Genomic DNA, 18,732 nt, shown 5'->3' on the forward strand with positions numbered 1-18,732 from the left:
CTATTTTAATAATTTGATTGTTAATACATATCTCATTGATCTTATTTGCTCCTTTAGTGTTTTTACATCCCATGCAGTTCAGGCATCTATAAAACCCCTTTGATGTTATTTTTGAATTTAAAGTGGAAGATGGTAAATGACTCGCTACCAATGCTGATTTGATATTGGGGGCCTTCCGGTATATATGGATAGGTTTGTCAGGTATTAATGACCCGATGGACGGATCTCTTTTCAAAAGATTCCAGTGTTTTTTAAAGATATTTTCTATCTTTTTATGATGGGTGCCATATTCAGAAATAAAAGCCCATTCAAATTTGTTATTTTGTTTAGATTTTTTGGTATTCTTCTTTAGTAGTTCATGGCGTGGGACTGCATTCGTCTCATTTCTGGCTCTTTCTATAGTATCTCTGGAATAGCCACATGCGGTGAATCTTTCCTCCAATCTATTAGCTTGGGACTGGAATGTCGCATCATCGGTGCAATTTCTCTTGATGCGTTTAAATTGACCCACTGGAATCGATTGGAGCCAATTTTGATGATGGCAGCTATCTGATGGAATGTAACACTGGGAATCTGTTGGTTTTGTAAAAGTCTTGGTATTTAATTTGCCTTCCTCTACATAAACTGTAATGTCTAGGAAGTTGACCTCTTGTTGACTTATTTCGAAACTCAGGTTAATATTTCTATTATTGTTATTGAGTTTACTACAAAATAAATTCAAGGAATCAAGATCTCCTTTCCAAACAAAAAAGATATCGTCTATGTACCGAACATAGGACACTAGGTTCGCGCCATAGGGATTATTGGACCATATATTGTCCAGTTCCCACGCCCCCATGAAAAGGTTGGCGTAACTTGGCGCGAACCTAGTGCCCATTGCTGTTCCTGTCTTTTGTATATAAAAATTATTTTTGAACAAAAAGAAGTTATTGGTTAATATAAAATTAATCCCACTCAAAATTAATTCTTGTAACTTCTCATCTAAATCTGAAAGTGTTAGGAAATATTTTACTGCTTCAACACCTTGTGTATGATCAATTATGGTGTAAAGCGAACTTACATCAGCAGTCACCAGGAAGAAATTATCTTCCCATACTTGTTGATCTAAATGAGTCAAGAAATCACCGGTATCCTTTAGGTGCGATTTGTTAAGCAGCACCAAAGGTTGTAGGTAAAAATCTATGAATTTAGACAAATTGGCCGTAATTGAATTAACCCCTGAAATTATAGGCCTTCCCGGGGGATTTTCAACACTTTTATGTACTTTAGGGAGTATATAAATTACTGGTGTCGTGGGACTTTCATTAACAATAAATTTGGCTTCCTTAGTTGTAATGGTTCCATTCTTCTCATAAATGCTAATCAGGGCTTTGAGTTTGGTGATTGTGGTCTCTGTTGGATCGTTCCTGAGACTTCTGTAAGTTACTATATCCTCTAATTGTCTCATAATCTCTGACTCATATTTCTTTATGTCCATTAGGACAATCCCACCCCCTTTGTCAGCTGGTTTTACTATGAGGGATTTATCATTTTTAAGATCTTGTAATGCCTTACGTTCTTTAAATGTAAGGTTAGATCTACTCTTGGGATTTTTCTTTAGTTGTTCTAGGTCCTCTATTACCAGTGCCCCAAATGTTTCTATGAACGGGCCTTGTATATACTTCGGGAAAAAGATAGATTTGGGTCTAAACGGAGTTGATTGTGTTTGTATTTCTAACTCCATTTCCTTATTCGTTTGATTTGCAAAGAACTTTTTTAAGGTTAGTTTCCGTAAAAATCTTTGCACGTCCAAATACATGTCAAAGGTCTCCGGAATATAGCTCGGGGCAAATTTCAACCCTTTTTCCAGTACTGTACTTTCTTTATCAGTAAGCACATGAGAGCTCAGGTTGAATATCTTAACTTTTGGTATAGTTAATTTCTCAACATTGGACTGTGCTGTCTGTTTCTTTTTATTTTTACATTTTGGTAGGGGTTTTGCAGGCTTAATTTTTCCACCGCGTTTTCCCCTATATCTCCTATGTATTATCTGTAACGGACTGGTGGCCTGTCCTTCCCCAAAAAACGAGTGGAGCGTCTCAAACTATTGAGGGGAGAGAACTGATTGTTGAGAGGCACTGGTTCTATATCAAAGTGGAGTGATCTATCTCTAGGTTCCCTGAATTGTGCACCTCTCCACTCGGGTGTCCGATTACTATATGTCCTATTTAAATGTTGATCACCCGAGGGTTCCCATCTCTGTTTTCTGAAGGGAGATCTTATTTCTTCCCTTCGGGATGGATATGCAGGGGGGCTTCTCTCTCTAGGGGGTTTCCTTCCTGGAGGGGGTACAAAATTCTTTGGTCTTCTATTGGTCTTATAAGGTTTTTTTCTGGGTGTTGGATCTTGTATTTCTTCATCTGATCTATCCTCCTGGTTATTTAGTTCTAATGATTCCTTGTTATCTTTCTTGTCTCTTTGATATTTCCTAACTTTTTTCTCTATGATAAATTTTTGTGTTTTTTTCAAATTTGATTCAATATTGCTCTCCAGAGTTTTATACTCATTTGAATTAGTGTAGGGGTCTACCAAAGATTTGTATATGGCTATATCACCATTAAGTTTTTCCAATTCCCCTTTTCTCTCTTTAATGATTAGATTCATCAAGGAAAGGGAGCATGTTTTTATGATGTCATCCCATTCTTTTTTGAAACCATCACCAGATGAGGTAAAGGTGGAGGTTTTATTAATTCTTAGACCTCTTGGAATGAGACCTTCCGCTAGATATTTTTCCAAGGTCATCACCTCCCACCATATTTTACACTCTTTAGTTAAGATTGATGCTAATTTATTCATCATTCCCTCTAAGTTATCATCATGGAGATCATTGTTTGTAGATTGTGTACCAAACGCTCTCTCCAGTATAACATTTCTCTGATCTCTCCAGGAAAACATACTACTGGAAGATGAGCTTGAAAAAAATAGAGTGCAGCCAAAATAATGTAGAACTCACAAAAAAAGGGGTGAAGAAAATAATACAATGGATATAACCCCTGTTCTGTTGGATTAAGGGGTTATATCCATTCCCGAGTCATAGGTTCCCACCTGGCTGCATTTTCCTTTGCGCCAACTTGTGGAAATCACAGAAATCTTTTTTCTGTCACATTGTATTATTTTCTTCACCCCTTTTTTTGTGAGTTCTACATTATTTTGGCTGCACTCTATTTTTTTCAAGCTCATCTTCCAGTAGTATGTTTTCCTGGAGAGATCAGAGAAATGTTATACTGGAGAGAGCGTTTGGTACACAATCTACAAACAATGATCTCCATGATGATAACTTAGAGGGAATGATGAATAAATTAGCATCAATCTTAACTAAAGAGTGTAAAATATGGTGGGAGGTGATGACCTTGGAAAAATATCTAGCGGAAGGTCTCATTCCAAGAGGTCTAAGAATTAATAAAACCTCCACCTTTACCTCATCTGGTGATGGTTTCAAAAAAGAATGGGATGACATCATAAAAACATGCTCCCTTTCCTTGATGAATCTAATCATTAAAGAGAGAAAAGGGGAATTGGAAAAACTTAATGGTGATATAGCCATATACAAATCTTTGGTAGACCCCTACACTAATTCAAATGAGTATAAAACTCTGGAGAGCAATATTGAATCAAATTTGAAAAAAACACAAAAATTTATCATAGAGAAAAAAGTTAGGAAATATCAAAGAGACAAGAAAGATAACAAGGAATCATTAGAACTAAATAACCAGGAGGATAGATCAGATGAAGAAATACAAGATCCAACACCCAGAAAAAAACCTTATAAGACCAATAGAAGACCAAAGAATTTTGTACCCCCTCCAGGAAGGAAACCCCCTAGAGAGAGAAGCCCCCCTGCATATCCATCCCGAAGGGAAGAAATAAGATCTCCCTTCAGAAAACAGAGATGGGAACCCTCGGGTGATCAACATTTAAATAGGACATATAGTAATCGGACACCCGAGTGGAGAGGTGCACAATTCAGGGAACCTAGAGATAGATCACTCCACTTTGATATAGAACCAGTGCCTCTCAACAATCAGTTCTCTCCCCTCAATAGTTTGAGACGCTCCACTCGTTTTTTGGGGAAGGACAGGCCACCAGTCCGTTACAGATAATACATAGGAGATATAGGGGAAAACGCGGTGGAAAAATTAAGCCTGCAAAACCCCTACCAAAAAGAAAAAAACACAAATGTAAAAATAAAAAGAAACAGACAGCACAGTCCAATGTTGAGAAATTAACTATACCAAAAGTTAAGATATTCAACCTGAGCTCTCATGTGCTTACTGATAAAGAAAGTACAGTACTGGAAAAAGGGTTGAAATTTGCCCCGAGCTATATTCCGGAGACCTTTGACATGTATTTGGACGTGCAAAGATTTTTACGGAAACTAACCTTAAAAAAGTTCTTTGCAAATCAAACGAATAAGGAAATGGAGTTAGAAATACAAACACAATCAACTCCGTTTAGACCCAAATCTATCTTTTTCCCGAAGTATATACAAGGCCCGTTCATAGAAACATTTGGGGCACTGGTAATAGAGGACCTAGAACAACTAAAGAAAAATCCCAAGAGTAGATCTAACCTTACATTTAAAGAACGTAAGGCATTACAAGATCTTAAAAATGATAAATCCCTCATAGTAAAACCAGCTGACAAAGGGGGTGGGATTGTCCTAATGGACATAAAGAAATATGAGTCAGAGATTATGAGACAGTTAGAGGATATAGTAACTTACAGAAGTCTCAGGAACGATCCAACAGAGACCACAATCACCAAACTCAAAGCCCTGATTAGCATTTATGAGAAGAATGGAACCATTACAACTAAGGAAGCCAAATTTATTGTTAATGAAAGTCCCACGACACCAGTAATTTATATACTCCCTAAAGTACATAAAAGTGTTGAAAATCCCCCGGGAAGGCCTATAATTTCAGGGGTTAATTCAATTACGGCCAATTTGTCTAAATTCATAGATTTTTACCTACAACCTTTGGTGCTGCTTAACAAATCGCACCTAAAGGATACCGGTGATTTCTTGACTCATTTAGATCAACAAGTATGGGAAGATAATTTCTTCCTGGTGACTGCGGATGTAAGTTCGCTTTACACCATAATTGATCATACACAAGGTGTTGAAGCAGTAAAATATTTCCTAACACTTTCAGATTTAGATGAGAAGTTACAAGAATTAATTTTGAGTGGGATTAATTTTATATTAACCAATAACTTCTTTTTGTTCAAAAATAATTTTTATATACAAAAGACAGGAACAGCAATGGGCACTAGGTTCGCGCCAAGTTACGCCAACCTTTTCATGGGGGCGTGGGAACTGGACAATATATGGTCCAATAATCCCTATGGCGCGAACCTAGTGTCCTATGTTCGGTACATAGACGATATCTTTTTTGTTTGGAAAGGAGATCTTGATTCCTTGAATTTATTTTGTAGTAAACTCAATAACAATAATAGAAATATTAACCTGAGTTTCGAAATAAGTCAACAAGAGGTCAACTTCCTAGACATTACAGTTTATGTAGAGGAAGGCAAATTAAATACCAAGACTTTTACAAAACCAACAGATTCCCAGTGTTACATTCCATCAGATAGCTGCCATCATCAAAATTGGCTCCAATCGATTCCAGTGGGTCAATTTAAACGCATCAAGAGAAATTGCACCGATGATGCGACATTCCAGTCCCAAGCTAATAGATTGGAGGAAAGATTCACCGCATGTGGCTATTCCAGAGATACTATAGAAAGAGCCAGAAATGAGACGAATGCAGTCCCACGCCATGAACTACTAAAGAAGAATACCAAAAAATCTAAACAAAATAACAAATTTGAATGGGCTTTTATTTCTGAATATGGCACCCATCATAAAAAGATAGAAAATATCTTTAAAAAACACTGGAATCTTTTGAAAAGAGATCCGTCCATCGGGTCATTAATACCTGACAAACCTATCCATATATACCGGAAGGCCCCCAATATCAAATCAGCATTGGTAGCGAGTCATTTACCATCTTCCACTTTAAATTCAAAAATAACATCAAAGGGGTTTTATAGATGCCTGAACTGCATGGGATGTAAAAACACTAAAGGAGCAAATAAGATCAATGAGATATGTATTAACAATCAAATTATTAAAATAGTGGATTTTGTCACATGCGATACAAAGAATGTGATATATGCCATAGGCTGCAGTTGTGGTCTTTATTATATAGGCCGCACATCCCGCCCCCTTAAGATTCGTGTAGGTGAACATCTCAGAAACATTCGAAAGGGATTATTAACGCACTCTCTATCCACACATTTTAAAGAACAACATAACTGTTGCCCGTCAGGAATAACGGGTATCTATGGGTTAAAAGTGATTAAACCAAATGTGAGAAACAAAGATTCATCTGCAGCGCTAGCAAAAGCAGAAATGAAACTAATTTATCAATGCAAAACTTTAATTCCCAGTGGTCTCAATTCAGATTTCGAATTGAAGTGGTTTCTATGAAAATTTCCCTGCCACATAGATGTTCATTTCACTTTATTCATCTTGTTTCTATGCATTCTTTTAGTAATTTTGAATGTCATTTTCAATTAGGATTAATGCTATCTATTACAAAACATCAGTTCAACAATATGGTTTAATTTTTCACTGTATATCAGTAATATATTTTTTACTGTACATTAGTAATAATCCATCTGTATTTTTTCTCCTGTCATTGAAATATCACTGGCCATATGAAAACGTCAAAAGAAACCCGAATCATCTAAAAAGTATTGATGATGGAGGCGGCCGTGTACAATAAAAATGCTCTTGAACGCCAATGAAGGAGACAAATTGCAAAGACGCATGCGCAACACCCAAAGAGAGAGAGAAACTAAAGTTTTCAATATCACAGAGAACGGAGGAATACGATGTCCCGGAAAGAGAGGCAAGAACGCATGCGCAAAGGACAATCAAAGAACTACACTTCCCGTCATGCATAGAAGGGAAGTAGACACGTTGACAACTTCCGGTTCCAGCTTCACGACGCCACGGCAACCCACGATCCCATAAGACTACATTTCCCAAGATGCAAAGCGGCGAAATATCGGGTCTCTAATTTTCCCTATGAACTTTGTGAATATTGTTTGAATAACAAGATTATTATATGCACACGCTATCTGGAGACTATAAGATGTGAAAAATTCGATTTAGATTAATTTAGTAAACAAGGAGTAACGTTATCTTTGTGGGACTGCATTTCCCATAATTCCGAGCGACATTTTGTCGTAGAATGGTAAAAGATAGATTCGCTCCTCTATCACAATATATTTATAATAATAAGGCACAACTTTGGTTTAATAATAGGGACCATATTTGCCTCTTTATGTATATGTAATTTTTAATGAAAATTTTTAATGAAAATGTAAATTACCAGCAATGAGGTCACTTCCGGTTTTTTGACTTCCGGTTAGGAGACAATTGGCTACAGGCATCATAAATAGCTGGCTTCTCACACAGAAGGTCATGTCTTGAAAAAGGTCCAGGAGACCGAAACGCGTCGACAGATCCCTGTGTGAGTAGCCATTTCTTTCAATCGGAATTTTTTATTGAATTTTTAATTTTTTGAGTTTTTATTTTTTATTGAATTTTCAGTGGACATACATTTTTTAACTCCATTCCTGTATTTATGTTTTTGGATGTAAACAATTTTTTTGATATCAAATTTTTTTGATATCAAATAGGCTATAGATGTCAATTTTTGTGGAATATAAAATATCTTATGGTTTTCAATAAAAAATTTTTTGGAACTTTGATGTTACCGATGTTTTTGGAAACCATATGTCACACAAAGACTCTCTTTCTTTGAATTCTCTCAATTTTGGGATTTATGCCTTGGAGTTTAATACTGCCAAAGATTGGTACAGAGGATCTCCCTTGCATAAAGTGTTGATATAAGGACAGGATAAAGATACCTTTGATGGGATTCAACCTGCCTCTTGACGTGTGAGTTGGGGTACGCCCATGAGATATTCATATCCTTTCCCTCTGCACAAAAAGACACCTTAGAAGTCATACATCAAACCCCTGTGTGAGTGTGGGTGTGTTATAAAGACCAGATAAAGATACCTTGATGAGATTCCATCCATTGCTTCACGTGTGAGTTGGGGTACGCCCATGAGATTTTTACCCTCGTTCAACACAAAGATACCTTTATACGAGTTATACATCTAATCTCTGTGTGAGTGAGGGGTACGCCTGCCTCATTTACAATCTGGTGAAGGAATCACTTAGTGGTGGTACATACAATTACTATAACAATATATAATTGCACAGTTTATAGTGTATGGTATAGAAAATTCTATACATTGGATATTTTCTTGTCGTTTTCCGCATGTAAATGATGTCATCACGTATGGAGGACACACCTGCATAAACTATCGTTAGAAGACACCTTAAAGAAACCTTGATAGGAGTCCAGATTCCCATTATCGTGTGAGTTGGGGTACGCCATCTGAGACCCTTTTTTTGACATTAGAAAATTAAAGATACCTTGATGAGTTTAACCCACCTCATTGCAGCGTGAGTGGGGGTACGCCTATTAATACGTTATACTACATGGTTGAGGAAAGTTTCAATCATTCCTCAATTTTTCCCATGCGCCGAAGGAAGCCTTTGACTCAATTGTTGTTTTTGTGTATGTTCATTCTGTTGGATTAAGGGGTTATATCCATTCCCGAGTCATAGGTTCCCACCTGGCTGCATTTTCCTTTGCGCCAACTTGTGGAAATCACAGAAATCTTTTTTCTGTCAGATTGATACTATCCTCTGCTATATGCATTTTTTTTTAATTAAAGTAATCCAAAACTGGGATTGATATTTTAGCTCTTTTATTTTTACTTAAAGTACAATAACTTTTACCATCTTAATTTGTTTTAATAGTATATTGACAGTATTGTTTTCTTTCAAAAATCAACTTAATTTTCTTTACCCTATTATTAAAATGGTAATTGACAAAAACAAACTACATTGTCACCAGAAGAGCAATACAAAATGTACAAGTGATATATTAAAATCATCTTTCCAGCTTGAATTTCAATGATGCATTGGGGCAACAATTTTGTGAGAAACATCTTCACCCTTAAATAAAGATTTTTTTAATTCCTTACCTGTGTGCTACTTAGATATCACCTTGTTTTCACATTAAACAGACTTCCACATGAGAAAGCAGCAAGGATGCATTGGCGTTAATGTTTCCTGGTGTCAATCCGTATTATTTCAGTAGACATTGAAATGAGGATGCATCTTGCTGCCTTTCCAATGAAGCAAGTTTAATTTAGTAATAGGTGAAAAACCATCCCTACAAAGGTGTTCATCAGAGACTTGGCTTTGTGGACACTTTTCAGAGAACAAATTTGTTAGCATAAAAATAAAGCCAGAAAATGAAGAGCTGTTTAATCACTCAATTGGATTTTTCTGCCAGCATATATTTTTTTCTCTGCAACCCACTGCTAAATTGTGCTTCCTAGCTGTTTTTTATAAAATCACTTAATCAAATCTAACTCTGGTTACATCAGAGAAGGCCAGGTACCCTACATCATAAGAGGGGGTTTGAAATTTTGACTTGTCTACTTAAAGATCTCCAAAACCTGATCACAAGGTCAATTACATCCCTGGGTGGGATTGAACCATCAACCTTTTGGTTAGTAGCCAAACACACTAACTGATTGCGCAACAGAGACACTTTGCAAATTTGCATACTGACAAAGGCTAATAAGCATTCATCTAGAACGTTTCCTAGAAAAACTTTAGAAAGTCAATAATCTGGAGAGTTTTTGTAAGATGTTTCTTAGATCAACCAACGAAGAAACACATTGGTACTTTCCCATGATGAGTGAGTGCTTCAGGATCTCTTGCACTTACATGTGCAGCAGAGTACTGCAATGGAAGCATGCTGGGCCCATAACCCAGAGGTAGGCAGATTGAAACTATCCTCTGCTATATGCATTTTTTTTGTTAATTAAAGTAATCCAAAACTGGGATTGATATTTTAGCTCTTTTATTTTTACTTAAAGTACAATAACTTTTACCATTTAAATTTGTTTTAATAGTATATTGACAGTATTGTTTTCTTTCAAAAATCAACTTAATAGTATCTCACCTGGCAGGTAAGTAGGAGTTGGGCTAGAGCTGGGGAGGGTCGCTGCTCGGGCACCCCCCTGTCAAGTGAAGGAGATCCAACTGAGGCAGCACAAGGGAACTCTCGAAGAAGAACAAGGCTAGAGGAAGATCTGATACAAAGAAATCTGACTTTTACAAGAGCTGACCAGAAGAAAGCACAAACACAGTCCCCCACTACCACAAATAATGCAGTCGAGTTTCCCACATTTGGGGAAATCACAGGGGTCAGCATACCCAGAATGCAATGAATGAACCTCACCCTGGGAGAACAATCTTCATGACCATGGTATCTCCTATGCAAAATAAGTATGATTTGGGATAGGGCTGGGGAGGGCCGCTGCTCAGGCACATCTCTGTCAAGTAAAGGAGATTCAACTGAGGCAGCACAAGGGAACTCTCATCTGGGGACAACAACTGCAGGGAGAACACATATTTTCAGATGAACATGGGAGGGCAGAAGGCTGCCTAATACTGAAGAACCCCCAAACAACAAACCAAATGCAACAACTAGTACAAGCATTCCTGGGGGAAGGTCTGCAGAAGACGGATTTGCATACGGTGATGTCATCCAAGCAGTGGGCCAAAGTTGGCTGGAACCCTCGTCTGCATATGAAAAGAGAAAAGGGGTATGCAGTGCATGGCGGCCTTTTGCGGCGCTTGGATGACCCCTAGTTCGCATTAAACACCTCCACCCTCCTTCGGTGTGGGGCTCATGTTGGCTATGCCCCAGCCCCTGAAGCATTCAAGCTGATTTCTTGCAGCAGCTGGGCACTGTAACAGCTCCAGAGCTGCTCTGTAAGGCAAGTAAAAGGGTGTGGGCCCTGCAGCACTACCTGTAGTTCGCATTGTGTGTTGGAAGGCACAAATTAAGCATACGGGAGAAGTCAGGATAGTGCGCAAGGGCATAGAAGGGAGCGGCTCAAGAAAAGAGAAGTGGAAACAGACAGCAAACTAGGCTGGAGAGAGACCTGAGACAAAGAGATCTGAATTATACGAGAGCCGACCAGGGGAAACACAAATTATGCAGTCAAGTTTCCCACATTTGGGGAAATCGCAGGAGCAGCACACCCAGAGTGCATTGGCTGAGCCTTGCCCTTGGAGAAGCAACTTCATGATCATAGTATCTCACCTGGCAGGTAAGTAGGAGTTGGGCTAGAGCTGGGGAGGGTCGCTGCTCGGGCACCCCCCTGTCAAGTGAAGGAGATCCAACTGAGGCAGCACAAGGAAACTCTCGAAAGATGAACAAGGCTAGAGGAAGATCTGAGACAAATAAATCTGACTTTTACCAGAGCTGACCAGAGGAAAGAACAAACACAGTCCCCCACTACCACAAATAATGCAGTCGAGTTTCCCACATTTGGGGAAATCATAGGGGTCAGCATACCCAGAATGCAATGAATGAACCTCACCCTGGGAGAACAATCTTCATGACCATGGTATCTCCTATGCAAAATAAGTATGATTTGGGATAGGGCTGGGGAGGGCCGCTGCTCAGGCACATCTCTGTCAAGTAAAGGAGATTCAACTGAGGCAGCACAAGGGAACTCTCATCTGGGGACAACAACTGCAGGGAGAACACATATTTTCAGATGAACATGGGAGGGCAGAAGGCTGCCTAATACTGAAGCACCCCCAAACAACAAACCAAATGCAACAACTAGGCAAGCATTCCTGGGGGAAGGCCTGCGCAAGGGCATAGAAGGGAGCGGCTCAATAAAAGAGAAGTGGAAACAGACAGCAAACTAGGCTGGAGAGAGACCTGAGACAAAGAGATCTGAATTATACGAGAGCCGACCAGAGGAAACACAAATTATGCAGTCAAGTGTCCCACATTTGGGGAAATCAGAGGAGCAGCACACCCAGAGTGCAATGGGTGAGCCTTGCCCTGGGAGAAGCACCTTCCTGATCATAGTATCTCACCTGGCAGGTAAGTAAGAGATGGGCTAGAGCTGGGGAGGGTCGCTCAAGTGAAGGAGATCCAACTGAGGCAGCACAAGGGAACTCTCGAAAGAAGAACAAGGCTAGAGGAAGATCTGAGACAAAGAAATCTGACTTTTACCAGAGCTGACCAGAGGAAAGCACAAACACAGTCCCCCACTACCACATAAAATGCAGTCGAGTTTCCCACATTTGGGGAAATCACAGGGGTCAGCATTCCCAGAATGCAATGAATGAACCTCACCCTGGGAGAACAATCTTCATGACCATGGTATCTCCTATACAAAATAAGTATGTTTTGGGATAGGGCTGGGGAGGGCCGCTGCTCAGGCACATCTCTGTCAAGTAAAGAAGATTCAACTGAGGCAGCACAAGGGAACTCTCATCTGGGGACAACAACTGCAGGGAGAACACATATTTTCAGATGAACATGGGAGGGCAGAAGGCTGCCTAATACTGAAGCACCCCCAAACAACAAACCAAATGCAACAACTAGTACAAGCATTCCTGGGGGAAGGTCTGCAGAAGACGGATTTGCATATGGTGATGTCATCCAAGCAGTGGGCCAAAATTGGCTGGAACCCTCATCTGCATATGAAAAGAGAAAAGGGGAGTGCAGGGCATGGCGGCCTTTTGCGGCGCTTGGATGACCCCTAGTTCGCATTAAACACCCCCACCCTCCTTCGGTGTAGGGCTCATGTTGGCCATGCCCATGCCCCTGAAGCATTCAAGCTGATTTCTTGCAGCAGCTGGGCACTGTAATAGCTCCAGAGCTGCTCTTTAAGGCAAGTAAAAGGGTGTGGGCCCTGCAGCACTACCTGTAGTTTGCATTGTGCATTGTAAGGCACAAAGTAAGCAGACGGGAGGAGAAGTCAGGTTAGTGCACAAGGGTATTGAAAGGAGGGGCTCAAGAAAAAAAGAAGTGGAAACAGACAGCAAACTAGGCTGGAGAGAGACCTGAGACAAAGAGATCTGAATTATATGAGAGCCGACCAGGGGAAACACAAATTATGCAGTCAAGTTTCCCACATTTGGGGAAATCGTATGGGCAGCACACCCAGAGTGCAATGGGTGAGCCTTGCCCTGGGAGATGCAACTTCATGATCATAGTATCTCACCTGGCAGGTAAGCAGGAGTTGGGCTAGAGCTGGGGAGGGTCGCTGCTCGGGCACCCCCCTGTCAAATGAAGGAGATCCAACTGAGACAGCACAAGGGAACTCTCGAAAGAAGAACAAGGCTAGAGGAAGATCTGAGACAAAGAAATCTAACTTTTACCAGAGCTGACCAGAGGAAAGCACAAACACAGTCCCCCACTACCACAAATAATGCAGTCGAGTTTCCCACATTTGGGGAAATCATAGGGGTCAGCATACCCAGAATGCAATGAATGAACCTCACCCTGGGAGAACAATCTTCATGACCATGGTATCTCCTATGCAAAATAAGTATGATTTGGGATAGGGCTGGGGAGGGCCGCTGCTCAGGCACATCTCTGTCAAGAGTAGGAGATTCAACTGAGGCAGCACAAGGGTACTCTCATCTGGGGACAACAACTGCAGGGAGAACACATATTTTCAGATGAACATGGGAGGGCAGAAGGCCGCCTAATACTGAAGCACCCCCAAACAACAAACCAAATGCAACAACTAGTGTAAGCATTCCTGGGGGAAGGCCTGCAGCAGATGGATTTGCATATGGTGATGTCATCCAAGCAGTGGGTCAAAGTTGGCTTAAACACTCGTCTGCATATGAAAAGAGAAAAGGGGTATGCAGGGCATGGCGGCCTTTTGCGGCGCTTGGATGACCCCTAGTTCGCATTAAACACCTCCACCCTCCTTCGGTGTGGGGCTCATGTTGGCTATGCCCCATTCCCTGAAGCATTCAAGCTGATTTCTTGCAGCAGCTGGGCACTGTAACAGCTCCAGAGCTGCTCTGTAAGGCAAATAAAAGGGTGTGGGACCTGCAGCACTACCTGTAGTTCGCATTGTGCGTTGGAAGGCACAAAGTAAGCAGACGGGAGAAGTCAGGATAGTGCGCAAGGGCATAGAAGGGAGCGGCTCAAAAAAAGAGAAGTGGAAACAGACAGCAAACTAGGCTGGAGAGAGACCTGAGACAAAGAGATCTGAATTATACGAGAGCCGACCAGAGGAAACACAAATTATGCAGTCAAGTGTCCCACATTTGGGGAAATCACAGGAGCAGCACACCCAGAGTGCAATGGGTGAGCCTTGCCCTGGGAGAAGCACCTTCCTGATCATAGTATCTCACCTGGCAGGTAAGTAGAAGTGGGGCTAGAGCTGGGGAGGGTCGCTGCTCGGGCACCCCCCTGTCAAGTGAAGGAGATCCAACTGAGGCAGCACAAGGGAACTCTCGAAAGAAGAACAAGGCTAGAGGAAGATCTGAGACAAAGAAATCTGACTTTTACCAGAGCTGACCAGAGGAAAGCACAAACACAGTCCCCCACTACCACAAATAATGCAGTCGAGTTTCCCACATTTGGGGAAATCACAGGGGTCAGCATACCCAGAATGCAATGACTGAACCTCACCCTGGGAGAACAATCTTCATGACCATGGTATCTCCTATGCAAAATAAGTATGATTTGGGATAGGGCTGGGGAGGGCCGCTGCTCAGGCACATCTCTGTCAAGTAAAGGAGATTCAACTGAGGCAGCACAAGGGAACTCTCAGCTGGGGACAACAACTCCAGGGAGAACACATATTTTCAGATGAACATGGGAGGGCAGAAGGTTGCCTAATACTGAAGCACCCCCAAACAACAAACCAAATGCAACAACTTGTGCAAGCATTCCTGGGGGAAGGCCTACAGCAGATGGATTTGCATATGGTGATGTCATCCAAGCAGTGGGTCAAAGATGGCTTCAACCCTCGTCTGCATATGAAAAGAGAAAAGGGGCGTGCAGGGCATGGCAGCCTTTTGCGGCGCTTGGAAGACCCCTAGTTCGCATTAAACACCTCCACCCTCCTTCGGTGTGGGGCTCATGTTGGCTATGCCCCAGCCCCTGAAGCATTCAAGCTGATTTCTTGCAGCAGCTGGGCACTGTAACAGCTCCAGAGCTGATCTGTAAGGCAAGTAAAAGGGTGTGGGCCCTGCAGCACTACCTGTAGTTCGCATTGTGCGTTGGAAGGCACAAATTAAGCAGACGGGAGAAGTCAGGATAGTGCGCAAGGGCATAGAAGGGAGCGGCTCAAGAAAAGAGAAGTGGAAACAGACAGCAAACTAGGCTGGAGAGAGACCTGAGACAAAGAGATCTGAATTATACGAGAGCCGACCAGGGGAAACACAAATTATGCAGTCAAGTTTCCCACATTTGGGGAAATCGCAGGAGCAGCACACCCAGAGTGCAATGGGTGAGCCTTGCCCTGGGAGAAGCACCTTCATGATCATAGTATCTCACCTGGCAGGTAAGTAAGATTTGGGATAGAGCTGGGGAGGGTCGCTGCTCGGGCACCCCCCTGTCAAGTGAAGGAGATCCAACCAAGGCAGCACAAGGAAACTCTCGAAAGAAGAACAAGGCTAGAGGAAGATCTGAGACAAATAAATCTGACTTTTACCAGAGCTGACCAGAGGAAAGAACAAACACAGTCCCCCACTACCACAAATAATGCAGTCGAGTTTCCCACATTTGGGGAAATCATAGGAGTCAGCATACCCAGAATGCAATGTATTAACCTCACCCTGGGAGAACAATCTTCATGACCATGGTATCTCCTATGCAAAATAAGTATGATTTGGGATATGGCTGGGGAGGGCCGCTGCTCAGGCACATCTCTGTCAAGTAAAGGAGATTCAACTGAGGCAGCACAAGGGAACTCTCATCTGGGGACAACAACTGCAGGGAGAACACATATTTTCAGATGAACATGGTAGGGCAGAAGGCTGCCTAATACTGAAGCACCCCCAAACAACAAACCAAATGCAACAACTAGTGCAAGCATTCCTGGGGGAAGGCCTGCAGCAGATGGATTTGCATATGGTGATGTCATCCAAGCAGTGGGTCAAAGTTGGCTTCAACCCTCGTCTGCATATGAAAAGAGAAAAGGGGCGTGCAGGGCATGGCGGCCTTTTGCGGCGCTTGGATGACCCCTAGTTCGCATTAAACACCTCCACCCTCCTTCGGTGTGGGGCTCATGTTGGCTATGCCCCAGCCCCTGAAGCATTCAAGCTGATTTCTTGCAGCAGCTGGGCACTGTAACAGCTCCAGAGCTGCTCTGTAAGGCAAGTAAAAGGGCGTGGGCCCTGCAGCACTACCTGTAGTTTGCATTGTGCGTTGGAAGGCACAAAGTAAGCAGACGGGAGAAGTCAGGATAGTGCGCAAGGGCATAGAAGGGAGCGGCTCAAGAAAAGAGAAGTGGAAACAGACAGCAAACTAGGCTGGAGAGAGACCTGAGACAAAGAGATCTGAATTATACGAGAGCCGACCAGGGGAAACACAAATTATGCAGTCAAGTTTCCCACATTTGGGGAAATCGCAGGAGCAGCACACCCAGAGTGCAATGGGTGAGCCTTGCCCTGGGAGAAGCACCTTCATGATCATAGTATCTCACCTGGCAGGTAAGTAAGATTTGGGATAGAGCTGGGGAGGGTCGCTGCTCGGGCACCCCCCTGTCAAGTGAAGGAGATCCAACCGAGGCAGCACAAGGAAACTCTCGAAAGAAGAACAAGGCTAGAGGAAGATCTGAGACAAATAAATCTGACTTTTACCAGAGCTGACTAGAGGAAAGAACAAACACAGTCCCCCACTACCACAAATAATGCAGTCGAGTTTCCCACATTTGGGGAAATCATAGGAGTCAGCATACCCAGAATGCAATGTATTAACCTCACCCTGGGAGAACAATCTTCATGACCATGGTATCTCCTATGCAAAATAAGTATGATTTGGGATAGGGCTGGGGAGGGCCGCTGCTCAGGCACATCTCTGTCAAGTAAAGGAGATTCAACTGAGGCAGCACAAGGGAACTCTCATCTGGGGACAACAACTGCAGGGAGAACACATATTTTCAGATGAACATGGTAGGGCAGAAGGCTGCCTAATACTGAAGCACCCCCAAACAACAAACCAAATGCAACAACTAGTGCAAGCATTCCTGGGGGAAGGCCTGCATCAGATGGATTTGCATATGGTGATGTCATCCAAGCAGTGGGTCAAAGTTGGCTTCAACCCTCGTCTGCATATGAAAAGAGAAAAGGGGCGTGCAGGGCATGGCGGCCTTTTGCGGCGCTTGGATGACCCCTAGTTCGCATTAAACACCTCCACCCTCCTTCGGTGTGGGGCTCATGTTGGCTATGCCCCAGCCCCTGAAGCATTCAAGCTGATTTCTTGCAGCAGCTGGGCACTGTAACAGCTCCAGAGCTGCTCTGTAAGGCAAGTAAAAGGGCGTGGGCCCTGCAGCACTACCTGTAGTTTGCATTGTGCGTTGGAAGGCACAAAGTAAGCAGACGGGAGAAGTCAGGATAGTGCGCAAGGGCATAGAAGGGAGCGGCTCAAGAAAAGAGAAGTGGAAACAGACAGCAAACTAGGCTGGAAAGAGACCTGAGACAAAGAGATCTGAATTATACGAGAGCCGACCAGGGGAAACACAAATTATGCAGTCAAGTTTCCCACATTTGGGGAAATCACAGGAGCAGCACACCCAGAGTGCAATGGGTGAGCCTTGCCCTGGGAGAAGCACCTTCATGATCATAGTATCTCACCTGGCAGGTAAGTAGGAGTTGGGCTAGAGCTGGGGAGGGTCGCTGCTCGGGCACCCCCCTGTCAAGTGAAGGAGATCCAACTGAGGCAGCACAAGGGAACTCTCGAAAGAAGAACAAGGCTAGAGGAAAATCTGAGACAAATAAATCTGACTTTTACCAGAGCTGACCAGAGGAAAGCACAAACACAGTCCCCCACTACCACATATAATGCAGTCGAGTTTCCCACATTTGGGGAAATCACAGGGGTCAGCATACCCAGAATGCAATGAATGAACCTCACCCTGGGAGAACAATCTTCATGAAAATGGTATCTCCTATGCAAAATAAGTATGATTTTGGATAGGGCTGGGGAGGGCCGCTGCTCAGGCACATCTCTGTCAAGTAAAGGAGATTCAACTGAGGCAGCACAAGGGAACTCTCATCTGGGGACAACAACTGCAGGGAGAACACATATTTTCAGATGAACATGGTAGGGCAGAAGGCTGCCTAATACTGAAGCATCCCCAAACAACAAACCAAATGCAACAACTAGTGCAAGCATTCCCGGGGGAAGGCATGCAGCAGATGGATTTGCATATGGTGATGTCATCCAAGCAGTGGGTCAAAGTTGGCTTCAACCTTCGTCTGCATATGAAAAGAGAAAAGTGGCGCGCAGGGCATGGCGGCCTTTTGCGGCGCTTGGATGACCCCTAGTTCGCTTTAAACACCTCCACCCTCCTTCGGTGTGGGGCTCATGTTGGCTATGCCCCAGCCCCTGAAGCATTCAAGCTGATTTCTTGCAGCAGCTGGGCACTGTAACAGCTCCAGAGCTGCTCTGTAAGGCAAGTAAAAGGGCGTGGGCCCTGCAGCACTACCTGTAGTTTGCATTGTGCGTTGGAAGGCACAAA

The 18,732-nt window shown here is 42.7% G+C and overlaps 14 non-coding genes and 1 pseudogene across 14 annotated transcripts; all 15 read right to left on the bottom strand.

Annotated features, from left to right (window-relative positions):
• Positions 1–10,335: 10,335 nt before the first annotated feature.
• Positions 10,336–10,499, bottom strand: LOC134950449 (U1 spliceosomal RNA). The gene has a single exon (XR_010183367.1). It is a non-coding gene; the product is annotated as a U1 spliceosomal RNA (small nuclear RNA).
• A 671-nt stretch (positions 10,500–11,170) lies between these two features.
• On the bottom strand, positions 11,171–11,333 carry LOC134953177 (U1 spliceosomal RNA). The gene has a single exon (XR_010185462.1). It is a non-coding gene; the product is annotated as a U1 spliceosomal RNA (small nuclear RNA).
• A 152-nt stretch (positions 11,334–11,485) lies between these two features.
• On the bottom strand, positions 11,486–11,649 carry LOC134950630 (U1 spliceosomal RNA). The gene has a single exon (XR_010183516.1). It is a non-coding gene; the product is annotated as a U1 spliceosomal RNA (small nuclear RNA).
• Positions 11,650–11,961: 312 nt separating this feature from the next.
• Positions 11,962–12,124, bottom strand: LOC134952326 (U1 spliceosomal RNA). The gene has a single exon (XR_010184876.1). It is a non-coding gene; the product is annotated as a U1 spliceosomal RNA (small nuclear RNA).
• Positions 12,125–12,258: 134 nt separating this feature from the next.
• Positions 12,259–12,422, bottom strand: LOC134951702 (U1 spliceosomal RNA). The gene has a single exon (XR_010184393.1). It is a non-coding gene; the product is annotated as a U1 spliceosomal RNA (small nuclear RNA).
• Positions 12,423–13,118: 696 nt separating this feature from the next.
• Positions 13,119–13,260, bottom strand: LOC134953534 (U1 spliceosomal RNA; annotated as a pseudogene).
• A 152-nt stretch (positions 13,261–13,412) lies between these two features.
• LOC134950401 (U1 spliceosomal RNA) lies at positions 13,413–13,576 on the bottom strand. The gene has a single exon (XR_010183326.1). It is a non-coding gene; the product is annotated as a U1 spliceosomal RNA (small nuclear RNA).
• Positions 13,577–14,247: 671 nt separating this feature from the next.
• On the bottom strand, positions 14,248–14,410 carry LOC134952339 (U1 spliceosomal RNA). The gene has a single exon (XR_010184886.1). It is a non-coding gene; the product is annotated as a U1 spliceosomal RNA (small nuclear RNA).
• A 152-nt stretch (positions 14,411–14,562) lies between these two features.
• On the bottom strand, positions 14,563–14,726 carry LOC134950395 (U1 spliceosomal RNA). Its single transcript, XR_010183321.1, has one exon. It is a non-coding gene; the product is annotated as a U1 spliceosomal RNA (small nuclear RNA).
• Positions 14,727–15,397: 671 nt separating this feature from the next.
• LOC134951955 (U1 spliceosomal RNA) lies at positions 15,398–15,560 on the bottom strand. Its single transcript, XR_010184590.1, has one exon. It is a non-coding gene; the product is annotated as a U1 spliceosomal RNA (small nuclear RNA).
• Positions 15,561–15,712: 152 nt separating this feature from the next.
• Positions 15,713–15,876, bottom strand: LOC134951028 (U1 spliceosomal RNA). The gene has a single exon (XR_010183842.1). It is a non-coding gene; the product is annotated as a U1 spliceosomal RNA (small nuclear RNA).
• A 671-nt stretch (positions 15,877–16,547) lies between these two features.
• LOC134951956 (U1 spliceosomal RNA) lies at positions 16,548–16,710 on the bottom strand. The gene has a single exon (XR_010184591.1). It is a non-coding gene; the product is annotated as a U1 spliceosomal RNA (small nuclear RNA).
• Positions 16,711–16,862: 152 nt separating this feature from the next.
• On the bottom strand, positions 16,863–17,026 carry LOC134951025 (U1 spliceosomal RNA). The gene has a single exon (XR_010183839.1). It is a non-coding gene; the product is annotated as a U1 spliceosomal RNA (small nuclear RNA).
• A 671-nt stretch (positions 17,027–17,697) lies between these two features.
• On the bottom strand, positions 17,698–17,860 carry LOC134952168 (U1 spliceosomal RNA). The gene has a single exon (XR_010184749.1). It is a non-coding gene; the product is annotated as a U1 spliceosomal RNA (small nuclear RNA).
• A 152-nt stretch (positions 17,861–18,012) lies between these two features.
• Positions 18,013–18,176, bottom strand: LOC134951045 (U1 spliceosomal RNA). The gene has a single exon (XR_010183855.1). It is a non-coding gene; the product is annotated as a U1 spliceosomal RNA (small nuclear RNA).
• Positions 18,177–18,732: the final 556 nt, after the last annotated feature.

This window comes from Pseudophryne corroboree, chromosome 8 (assembly GCF_028390025.1).
Source record: "Pseudophryne corroboree isolate aPseCor3 chromosome 8, aPseCor3.hap2, whole genome shotgun sequence".
Taxonomy (NCBI): domain Eukaryota; kingdom Metazoa; phylum Chordata; class Amphibia; order Anura; family Myobatrachidae; genus Pseudophryne; species Pseudophryne corroboree.